At 35.4% G+C, this 12,295-nt stretch overlaps 1 non-coding gene across 1 annotated transcript; it reads left to right on the top strand.

The window, feature by feature from the left end:
* Positions 1-11,765: 11,765 nt before the first annotated feature.
* Positions 11,766-11,872, top strand: LOC115065170. The gene has a single exon (XR_003844960.1). It is a non-coding gene; the product is annotated as a U6 spliceosomal RNA (small nuclear RNA).
* The last annotated feature ends 423 nt before the right edge of the window (positions 11,873-12,295 follow it).

Raw genomic sequence — 12,295 nt, 5'->3', positions numbered from 1 at the left:
ATCATTAGATGAGTGCTGGCCCAAACTTTCAGAACAGTTTACTGGTGCTAGTGGTACCAGAACCTGCAAGTTTTCATGATCATGTTTCAAGACAACTGAAAAAATATTCTGTTCTATTCACTTGTTAGGACCTCTTTTATTTGTTTCCTATTACTTTGATGGCCAATTCTGTTTTCTCTCCAAGGTACTTCAGAGAAATTCTGCAAAAGGAAAAACATACTATATATAAAGCATTCCTCTGTTGTTCTGTGTTGTCAGAAGAATGATTTCTGATGGGCATTAATTTGTTTTTGAATATGTGAGCCAAACTGAAAGAACAAATAGGTAAACATAGACAGACAGACAAACAGACAGCAAAACATCAATTAAATCAGGCACTTAAGACTTCCAGTGGAAGTCAACTGGAAGATACTTTAGGACAGTCAGCTGAAGTTACTAACAGAAACAGTCCTATACAGGGAAGAGTATGCAGTATGGAGAGACTTTGAACAGTGACATATGAGAGATACAAGAAATTTCATGGCTCACAACATCTGGCAAAAAACAAAACTGGTAGTTGATAGAGCAAGCTGGAGTTCCCAACTGAACTTTCTCACTGTGGATGAGGTAACCATGGCTGAAGTTCCACCTTTTCTTTCCCACTGTAGGCACTTGCATAGTGTAGGATAAATAGAAAACTATTGGAGATGATTAATGTTCTAGCTGTTCTCAAGAACTCTTGAACAGTTGAGTTATTCTCTTTCTTTTCTATCACTGCATTAGTGGGATAATTTCATTCCCAGACCAAGGACCCTAATCTGAGGGACACACCAAGATAAGTATGTTTGTGTCTGCAAGAGGCAAGAAGTAAGTCTTCCCCCAGACATCACTTTTCAATGAGCTCAAGAGACACATGATAATTTGACACAATAATGTGTATTATATCTGTGCAGAGAGATTTCCCCTGAATAATTTGAAATATTTATAGGATTCATTTTTTTTTCATTTTGGAAAATTGTCTCTTGAATTCTAATGACATTTTTACTTTATTTACCAATGGTTTTTCTTGTTGGCTTGTCACAAAGACATTTTGATGTGATTGACAATGGTTACAAAGAAACACTGAAGACAATTATTCAGAAGAGGTGTCAACACAGCATGGTGCCAGACCCTAGTACCCCAGTCCTTCTCCAAGATTCAATTAACTTCAAACACATAATTTCTTTCCATCCTCATGGCTCCATGTATGTTCTTCATGACCTTGAAATATTTTAGAATTGTGGCCATATGCTCATGGATCGAGAGTATGCTACTTTAACTTTGATTTATAGAAGTTCTCTATGTTTGTCATTTTGACCTAATCTTTAAACCTAAACAGATCTGCATCTTCACTGATAAAATACTCATGATAACAGTACAAATATCAGGATGCCAGGTTAGTTTAGTGGTAAAGGTGCATGCTGGTGAGCCTGAGGACCTAAAGCTTTTCCTGGATTCCACATGATTAAAGGAGAGAAGCAATTCTTGCAACTTCTCTTTGGACCGCCAAACAGGTTAAACTTGTCACATATAGGCACACACACACACACACACACACACACACACACACACACAAGCCAAAAACCAATTAATTAATTTCAAAAATTGCACAAAACTTTATGTACGTTGGTCTTGACTTAATTATGTTACTATCTAAAATATTCAAATCAATGCGTATATTCCCATGGAATCTTGGCAACTTTTGAGATGCTCAGGCAGTTTTTGTTTGTTTGATATCTGGTGTATGTCAGGTTGCCCTTAAACCTTCTGTAAGTCGGAGATATGACCTCTAATTCCCTCATCTATTTGCCTCTACCTCTGAACCATGTGTTTTCAGGCATGTGGTTTTTAGGATCAAGCCCAGGGCTTCCTGTTTGCAAGCACTCTACAGAAAAAAAATCTGAGCTGTTGCTTCAGTCCTAGTCCTACATCTTTGAACTGCAGAAATATCTAAAATATCCAATTCTTCAAAGAAATAATCTAGACCAGTACTCACATGATCTAGAATCTTTTCACCATTCTCCTAAGGGAATCTTCCAGACTACAGTGTTGAATAGAGTAGAGGTATTCTTAGTAGATATCTTTGTTCTAGGACATCCTTTTTCTGCAAGCAACTCTGTATTCCTTGAATCAGAATATCAGGATGAGTCTATAAAAAGTACCATAATTGTGGCAGTCAGACCCTCACTGATGAACTTCATGGACAACAAGAATTCAAAGCATAACGTTCCCTAGGGGTTTGTAATTAAGAGTATGAATTAGCCCCACTTTGAGGAGCTTCTGGGTTCAAAACCAAAAACAATCATTGAAAATTACTCTTCAATTATAACTCTTAAACAGACTGCTCACTGATAGAACATTACTCAGAGAATTGTCATAACATGAAAATGATTCATTCCTGGACTTTGTCAGTAGTCAGTCTTGATTACAATTCATGGTATTGAATTTATCTTACATTTTCTTCCCTGTAGAGAACACAGCATCTTCTGCCCTCACTTCCCTTCTCCCCCCTGCTCGCTCCACTCTGGCCCATAGTTGTTTGTTTGCTTTTCATTACAGATGATTGTGAGCCACCATGTGGTTTCTGGGATTTGAACTCGTGACCTCTGGAAGAACAGTTAGTGCTCTTAACCGTTGAGCCATCTCACCAGCCCTGAGAACACAGCATTCTTGACCCCTTTCCCTGTGTCTCAACCCTAAAAAAGTCACCCTGTATTTTCTTAATGGGTCATAGATACAATTTTATACCAATCCTTCTGCCTCAAAGCTAAAAAAAGAAAGAACAATAGAACAGAGACAAGAAGTAACTAGGAACATAGCTGCTTATCAAATGTCTTTGTCTAATGGAGTCAAGATTCTTCAACCCTTCCTGCACTTAAATTTGGCTTCAGCTACTATGTCTTCATAGCATGACTTTATGAGAGCACTGAAAAAAACCATGCTTGTTAAAGAGCCTGAAGTGTCTCTTTGTTGACATAACTTAAAAGTGCAAGTACCTAGTCACATAAATGATATAATTTTGAGCTTAGAAAATGAAAATATTTTCATTTGAGGAGTGGATGTTCATGGCATATGTGAAAATAGAGAGAGGGGAGTTTGTATACTGTATTCAGAAACATTCCTGAAACCACATTCTCCCAAACTTAATGTAATACATGTTTCATAAATGACTTTTACAGATTCGTTTATATTTTGTTACACCCTTTGGGGAGTTAACTTAGAAAGTGTTCCGTAACATTCAAATGTTTGGGATGCATTCTTTAGAAATTAATATCCTATTGGCATATGAGATATATTACCTCATCCTTTCCTCTGCCTAAAATTTTATGACATTTTGGGAGGGGTAAGAAAAGAGTAGCCTATCAGTGATATTGTCTCCCATTATTAGCGTTATGAATCTAAACAAGAAGATCTCAACCATCATGTGTTAATTGTAAATCGATATCAGAGACACAAAATACAAGATTCAAAGTTGATGTGCATTAAAATCAGTTTCTATTATATTATAAACATTGAGTAAAAGTGTGAAATATAAAGACAAGAAATAGCATATTTCTTTAGCTCTTTATGCCAGGCAATGAAATCTTTTCATTTTGGCTATTTTCTCTTTGTTGTTCTGATAGCCAATGTTTTCCAACTATATGCACTGGAGCCAGAGAAGAAGAAAAGTAGTTCTTTTTATCTATAAATCCCTACAATATGAACCAAGACCAGTCAATTTTATGTGAGATGCTTGTCCCATAAATTCTCATAAGAGGATTTTAACTTGTTTGTATTTTTTTATCTGTTCAAGAAAAGTCATACTGGCATACTGTCTTTTATCTCCTCTTGAGGAATGTTCTCATTTGGGTAATCTTGGAAAATCCTATCAGCCCATTGATGGATACATTACCCTTCAGATATACACATATTGGTACCTTGTTCTCTTTGCAACAAATAAAACTATAGCAGGTTTCAAACTCAACTCTATTTTTCTGTTGCTAAAAAATCTTGAAGCAACAAAATTAATTATATATAATTTTTACATCATATCTTTCTCCCTTTTCTCCCTCCTATATTTCTCATGTTCCCTCACATCCCCCCTCCTAAATTTATAGCCTTATCTTCTTTAACAATTATTACACACACATACACACACACTCATACAAACACACATACAAATGAATAAATATACAAATACCCCTTGATGAATCTTTTCAATGCTGTCTGCATTATTTAATCACCAAGAAAATGACTGGTAAAAATTTTAGACAGAGAACTTAAGATTACAGGTTCACATGAACAGTAGCTATTAAAGTTCCATACAATAGCTGTGAATTTAGTAGCATGAATTATTCATGTTTTTTTTTTAAATGAATATCTTGAGGAATCAACTACATTGGCACGTAAGAGTTCGAACTTCCTCTTCTTCTCTGAAGGAAACTCGATTATCTGTAAAGAACATAAACCAGGATCAAGACTGTCATTTGAAAGATCAGAGAGAAAATATAAATTACAGAAAAATAATAAAAACCCAATGTGTCTCCTTCATGTTACAGCTGGCAAAACAGTTTACAAGCAATGTCTTGAACTGAGAGTGGAAATAAACAGTTTGCCTGCACACAAATCCAGATATTAAATAAGATAGATTTATGTGTCTCCATTGAGAAACATCAAGTTTCCTATGCAGTTTTGCATTTCATTCTGTCTTGCCTGCAGAATCTGTTAATCCTAAGGGCAGAATGAAGCAAGAATCTCAAGTGGTACCAGCAGTAAGGCTGTATTTCTCCATATTCCAACTGTGGGAGGAAAGCAAGGCTCTTTGAATCTCTACATCTTTATACTTGAAGGCAAGCAGAAATGTTTCTGTGTCCTCAATGCTGTTGTAGAAGCAGAGACCATGAGAGTTGATGATAGCTCTTGATGGGCTTTAGCCACTGAAGACTTGCTGGAGTGGAATAAGCAGAAGCTTGCACTATAGCAGAACATGTGTGGATTTCTTAAGGGAAGTACCATACTGTAACAATCATTAAGTTTTTGAAATTTGCATCTTAAACATAAAAATTTGCAAGTTAGTCATGTAGATATATACATACCCTAGAAATCATGACATTAATTATGCTCTGGTGATCCCATCATCACTACAGTCTAAAAAACTTCTTTCACATGTACTCCAGTATTAAGAAGTATTCTGATGAAGATTGCATCCGAAGGTAAGAGTGAAGTGATGGCTATTGACAACTTGGTTTGTGAAGCACTGCCTAAGAACAGTGAATCACTACTCCTCAGTGAGTTTACATAGGAGGAACCAATCTTATTTGGGCTGTTGCTCTATTACTACATTTGGACTGTGAGCACATTGCTACACAAAATAGTTCCATATCACAAGTATCTAATGTCAGTAACAGATCATAGGACAGATCAAATGTTAGCCCAAATTCTGAATGTATTCATCTTTCCCTGTTTATGTGTTTTATTTGTGATCATTCTCCTTGTGTATTATTGTAACTAAATGTGTCCTACCTCATTACAAATGAAATAAATATATGCTAAGACAGTATTTTATATAATATTAAAATATAAATAATCTAATTAACACAGTTTATAAAATAATCTGTATTAATATTTTAGTAATATCTAGTAAATATCTACGCTAAAGATATTAATGGACAGAGGTAATATGGATATTATCTTCATATTAATTAGATAAAATAGATAATATAGATGTTGATAATATCCCCTAATATCTATAATAATACGGATTATAAAAATAAAATTAAAGACAGAAACATGGAAAATGTGACAATCGCTGAGCTGGGTCTATTCATCACATAACTAAAGCTTCAAAGTAGAATTTGAAAGTTTTTAAAGCACAATGTCATTGATTCACCTGCACATCATTTCTTTGCAGAGCACAATTCTTTCTTTGGTAAATATAGGCAACAAGTGGCATGCTTTCCCACCCAGTTAGAGCTTCTCCATGTTGAGGAAATAATGAGAGAAATATAGCGCATGCAATGGATCTTTCAAACCAAATTACTTAACTTTGGAAATTTTAAAGTTATGAGATCACCATGGTAGACTCTACAGTGGGGTGTTTTATTTATTTACAAGATTTTAAAAAGTGTGTTCATGGAAGAATGGGGAAAAAAATCACATATGTCTTCCAAGTGTAGCATCAAACAAAATTATCAAATTTTATAAAAGAACAAATAAAATAATCCTGTTATTTTTATTGATAGAGAATAATTATACATATTATTTGAATGTTGAGTGATACTTTGGCACATGTGTGCAATGTATTAGAAAATGGTGCAGGAATTGACTTTCATTACTGCAAGGCTCATCTTTTCTTTGTTTTAGGGACTATCAAAATCTTCTTAAGCTGCCATTCTGATACATACTAATATTGGCAAACGCAGAGATTCACTGTGCTACAGAAGTTTAGAAGTAAGTCTTCTTTTACATCTGAACTCTGGTCCCTACGTAAAATCCCTGCATTCTCTCTACTGTAGAGTTGAAAGCCTATGCCTTAATTATTATTTTGTTCTTTTTCTTGTAACATATGTACTGATGACTTGATCCATGCCTTATTAATGAGGATCACTTGAGATTGAACAGCAATTAACCGATCGGTCACTATAGACAACATATTACCAGATGCAATAATGCCTTTTTAAATGACTGTCTATCGTAATGAAAGAGACCAATCTCCTTCTTCAGTAGTTGTAAGGACCCAAGCATCATCTCCAGTGTTATCACATAAGCATACACTGTGTTGATATGAAGGGTGCTACTGTCTTCTCTATTATACTAAACAAGTTATTATGAGACTAGTACAATTTTATATGTTGTTACTTCCTGATAGGAGTTACTCCTGTGTTGCATCTGGAGGAGACTACAGCAGAGAAAAATCAAACTAATTTCAATAATTTTTATGTAAATATCATTATAATGGCAGGNGCTGAATTTTATATTAAGTTCTAATATATATATACATGTATATATATATATTCTCTATAATAGAGTTAATATCTACTTTATATGTTATCTTCAAATTAACATTTCAAAAAAGTTATTCACAATTTTATAGGTGTTAGAGACGTGGTATCAATTAATATTTTCCTATATTAATTAGAAGAGCATGAGGTAGGCTACAATCTCAAAGTATCAGTGACCAAATAGAGCACAATTTATTTCTTGTCGCCATGGAACTTAGAAGCTTGTCTTCTAGGTAGTATTCAGTAAACATGACTTTTCACCCTATTGACGCTATTTCCTCGGCAACAGCCAATCTCTTCAATATACTGACGACTTTGACATACCAGAGCTATACAGGGACTCACTATTGTTGCAGACTAAGAATGTCACTTATTACTCCTCTTGGAAAGTAGGACCTGTGTGGACTTCTTCCCCGTAACACCAATAGCAGCCTCAGGAGTAACTCCACACTGGCAGGCTCACTCTTTCTTCCATTCTGAATTCTCTATGAGTAACATGCATGCCTCCAAGCTGATTGTTTACCATGTTCCCAAGGAAAAAATAATAAAATATTGCTGAGTGATATTTTCTGGGTCAAGCTTCACTTTCTGGGTCAACCTTCCCCTATCCATAGCTAGTCACTTTGTTTTATTGGCACTTGTTCTTGTCATTTTCATCAGCAAACCCAATCTCCCAAGCCCCGAAAGCAGAAACTTGATAATAACACAAAATTTAAAAAGTCATTACAGCAGACTCCAGAATTAATATTCTACTTTGGTTCAACTACCTCCTCTATTTTTTTCTTCTTTTCCTAAAGTATTGCTTTAGATCATCTTTACACAGTGCAATCTGAAGTGTTAAATTTGTCTACAGCATTACTTCAAAGCAGGGCAGTTCTCTAGACTCTACACACACACACACACACACACACACCCCTAAGTAAATTTCTGCAATCTGAATAATATTACTTGTATGTACATTTTCAGTCTGACCATTGGTGGACTTTTCCCGATAGAAGACTATTTCTTTCTCTTTCAGTGTTCCTTAATTGTCTATAGGTCTCTGTGTAGAGTTGAGGATACCTGGCCTCTCTCCCATTCATATTAGCATGCCTAATAATTTGTTCTTGACCTATCTAGTAGGTCATTTGACAGACTATGACAATCAATAAAAATTCAGTCCTGAAGCCAAGTCCCAAGTATCACATCTACAATAAAGCCCCCTAAACCTAAGACTCACTGATTGTTAGGAAAGACTATAAAAGCCAGCATAATATGGGGCCTATTTTGAGATTAAATCTTCCAGGAATGAGCAATAATTTTATTATTATTATTATTTTCTTTATTTACATTTCAAATGCTATCCCGAAAGTTCCCTATACTCCATCCCCACCTCTGCTCCCCTCCCCACCCACTCCCACTACTTGGCCCAGGCCTTCCCTTGTGCTGAGTCATATAAAGTTTGCAAGACCAAGGGGCCTCTCTTCCCAGTGATGGCCGATTAGGCCATCTTATGAACTAACCAGTACCCCCTGAGCAATAATTTTTATCCATATTTTTTCTTATTTTCCTTATGCCATAACACTAATCGTCACTTTAGGCTAAATCTTTGTAAGAGTATTGAATCCATTTCTGTGGCAACTCTTGTCTCAAATAATGCCTGCTCGGGTCAGACTCTTGAGTTCAGCATTGAGAATGTCTATGCCTGTGATGACCATAGTTACCTTAGGAGAAACATCTCCATAAATATTATTCCCAATAAAAATATTCACAGTATCACCTATAATAATATTGTAATGCTTGGGTATATTCTCTTCCTCCTGAGAACTTAAACCAAGATTTAATAAAAAAAAAAATTGTTAAAATAAAAAGTGTCTTATCCTTTTATATGAATTCCAATTTGCCTTAACTCTTTTGATGCTGTAGCTGTTTCAGTAAAGTTAGTCCGAACTAATGATGTAGAATGCTTTGACCAAATGGGCTGGTCCAGTACGCCTTGTAAGCAGCAGCCTAGGGCTTTTAAAAGGTAGTCAATAAAAGTTGCTGAAATTTTGGCTTTTTTTTTTTTTTAAAAAAAAAAGGAAGATCAAGATTAATCATTCCTTGAACAAGTAAAACTCAATCAGGTCATACAAATAAAATACAACTAATACAATGTCAACTTTCCTGATGGTCATTAGATTAAGCGATGAAAGCCCACAACTAATACTCTGTTATCCTGAAAGATTACAGAATCCACAGTCACTGTCAACTTTGCACAAATGTCTTCATTTGCTTATCCAAGGCAGCCTGCAAGTCCATGTCGCTGGCATTCCTCTGTCTGCCTTTGATTTGATTCTTCCTAACTCCTAAACAGTTCTTCCCAATGAATCCTAGAATTTAATGCATTCATAATTTAATTTGACTCTATTCTTGACAATATGATATTCATAATTTTATTTAAAAGAATACTGTGACATGAAAGTTATGTTAGTTGTAAAATAAACCTTCTTACCTTGACACCTTGAACCCTGGCCAAGAGGTACATGTTAGCATGTAATTCTGTTTGTGAAATTTCTTTAAACTACCAAAGTTACATGGAAAGTACCTAGGTATGAGTCATATGAAAACTTTCATTCCTTCATTTTAAAATCGGCTATGCAAACAATGATGGTTTCCTCCAACTCCTGGATAAAGAATCTCTCCATTTCTCAGACTGCTGTAGGTCCCTTTGGTACAGCCTACTCTGTACTTTCCATTGTTTGATGCCTGGAAACCAGTGCTGGAACAAAACTATACCCAATGGAGGAAGATCTCCATTTTGATGGGCTGTGAAATGATATTGTATAGCATTTAATAGACTGTTAAAGCTAACATTTACTAGAGCTTGCTTTTAGTGAATTCTTTCCAATTATGTCTTTTCTGGAATCATAGGTATCTGCATTATTTAAGAAAAAAATGAAGAAATTGCTTTGTACAATAGCATTATTACACTTCCTTTCCAGTTGGAAAGCAACCTTAGACACTTTCTAGTTTTAACCTGACATGTGGCATGACCTGTATGCAAAGTTCTTCATCAGACACAAAGGACACAATGTCCTAGAAATAGTTATTGATATAAAATATTTTGATTTATTGGTTTTACTAATGTGACCATGCCAGTAGTGTCACTTTGTCTATGATATATACCTGAGTCTGTGAAAATATGTGTATGTGTTTCAAAGAAATATCAAATCCAAAGCAATGAAATGACATACTCAGAAAGAGAGAGAGATGGAGACAGACAGAGAGAGACAGAGAGAGAGAGACAGAGAACTGATAAGAAAGATGGATCTTGAAAATGATGGGAACCAAAATGCAAGTTTTGAACAGATCTACTATATAATATAGTAGAATAGATACATATGAAAATAATAAAAGCATGCCAAAGTGGTACAAATTTATCTGAATGGGTGCAGTTATAGATCATAAAATTAAAGGATCTGAATTTTCCAAAATATTTCACTTATGTTAGGATTAAAATTCTTATAGCATTAATGGTGATATTTGCATGTAGTTACATAGTGATATACAGACATATTTCCCAAGTATGAGGAGATATATCTTAGTACAAAGTCACAGATTCATTTTCTATATTCAGTAACACTCAACTAGAACATAGCAGAGATAATGGTTTATCACATTGGCTGGACTCCCAAAAATTCCAGTGGTATATGTGATGACAGGAATCCATTTGAGCTGTTTTTTTTTTTAAATGTAGAACTCTCTCAAAATTAATTGTTGGGCTTCCATAAGATGAAGTATGCTATGTGCAAGAGATCACAGAAGCATTATTTTCCTACATGGATAAAAAGGATGATTAACCAGTGAAAGCGAAATTAAAATTAATAGGGAAAGTGAAAATCTAGTGTCTTACATAGTTTAAAATAGTTTTAATTTCTTTTAAATAGGAAATAGTTCCCTAATCATAATAATATATGTAATAATTTTAAGAGAAATTCAAATACAGATTGATAATATGTTCTTCTCTTGTTGTAAATAATTGTTTTTCAATGGGCCATGTTCTCATGGTGTCCTCCATACCCTCTGACTCTTATAATACGTTTTCCTGGTCTTTAGCAGGATTCTCCAAACTCCTGAGGGAGAGACTTGATGGAGACCTTCAATCTAGACTCTCATTCTGCATAATGTCTTGTCATACAATTCTGCAACCAATGCTATCTATTACCTGAGGAAAACTCTTGGATGAAGATTGGAGAAGGCAATGGGCTATGAGTAGAGCAGAATAACATTATCATTTTAGTGATTTTTTGTTGGTGGTGGTGTTAGTAATGTTTATTTCTATGCTAGGCCTTGGGAAAAATCAATCTCTACACAGGGCTCCCATGACCTCACAGAGACTGAAACAGCAAGCATAGGTAGGGTCCACATGGTTCTTTACCAGATCCTCTGCATATATGCTAAATACATGTGTATATATGGTTATTAACTTGGTGTTTCTGTTGTTTCCTAACTGTGGGAGCACTTATATTTCTCTCTGACTCTTTTATCTGCTCTTGGACTCTTTTCCTCCCGTTGGGTTGTGATATCCACTCTCAATATGAGAGATTTTCCATTGTTTTATTGTATATTGGTTTGTGTGTGTGTGTGTGTGTGTGTGTGTGCGTGTGCGTGTGCGTGTGCGTGTGCGTGTGCCTGTGCGTGTGCGTGTGTGTGTGTGTGTGTGTGTGTGTTTCGTTTGTCAGCTCTAGTAGGCCTTCTTTTCTGAAGGAGAATAGAGAGGGAGTGGATCTAAAAGAAAGTAGAGGTGTGCTCGCTTCGGCAGCACATATACTAAAATTGGAATGATACAGAGAAGAGAAGCATGGCCCCTGCACAAGGATAACACGCAAATTCGTGAAGTAATCCATATTTTTCATAGAAGACCTAATTCCAACTCTTCTCAAGCTAGTCCACAAAATAGAAACAGTAGGTACTCTACCCAATTCGTTCTATGAAGCCACAATTACTCTGATACCTAAACCACACAAAGATCCAACAAAGAAATAGAACTTCAGACAATTTCCCTTATGAATATCAATTCAAAAATACTCAATAAAATACTTGCATAGCGAATCCAAGAACACATCAAAACGATCATCCATCATGACCAAGTAGGCTTCATCCCAGGGATGCAGGGATGGGTTAATATACAGAAATCCATCAACATAATCCACTATATAAACAAACTCAAGGACAAAAACCACATGATCATATCATTAGATGCTGAGAAAGCATTTGACAAAAATGCAACACCCCTTCATGATAAAAGTCTTGGAAAGATCAGGAATTCAAGGCCC

This window comes from Mus pahari, chromosome 12 (assembly GCF_900095145.1).
Source record: "Mus pahari chromosome 12, PAHARI_EIJ_v1.1, whole genome shotgun sequence".
In the NCBI taxonomy this organism is placed as follows: domain Eukaryota; kingdom Metazoa; phylum Chordata; class Mammalia; order Rodentia; family Muridae; genus Mus; species Mus pahari.
This window is presented reverse-complemented; position numbering and strand designations above follow the sequence as displayed.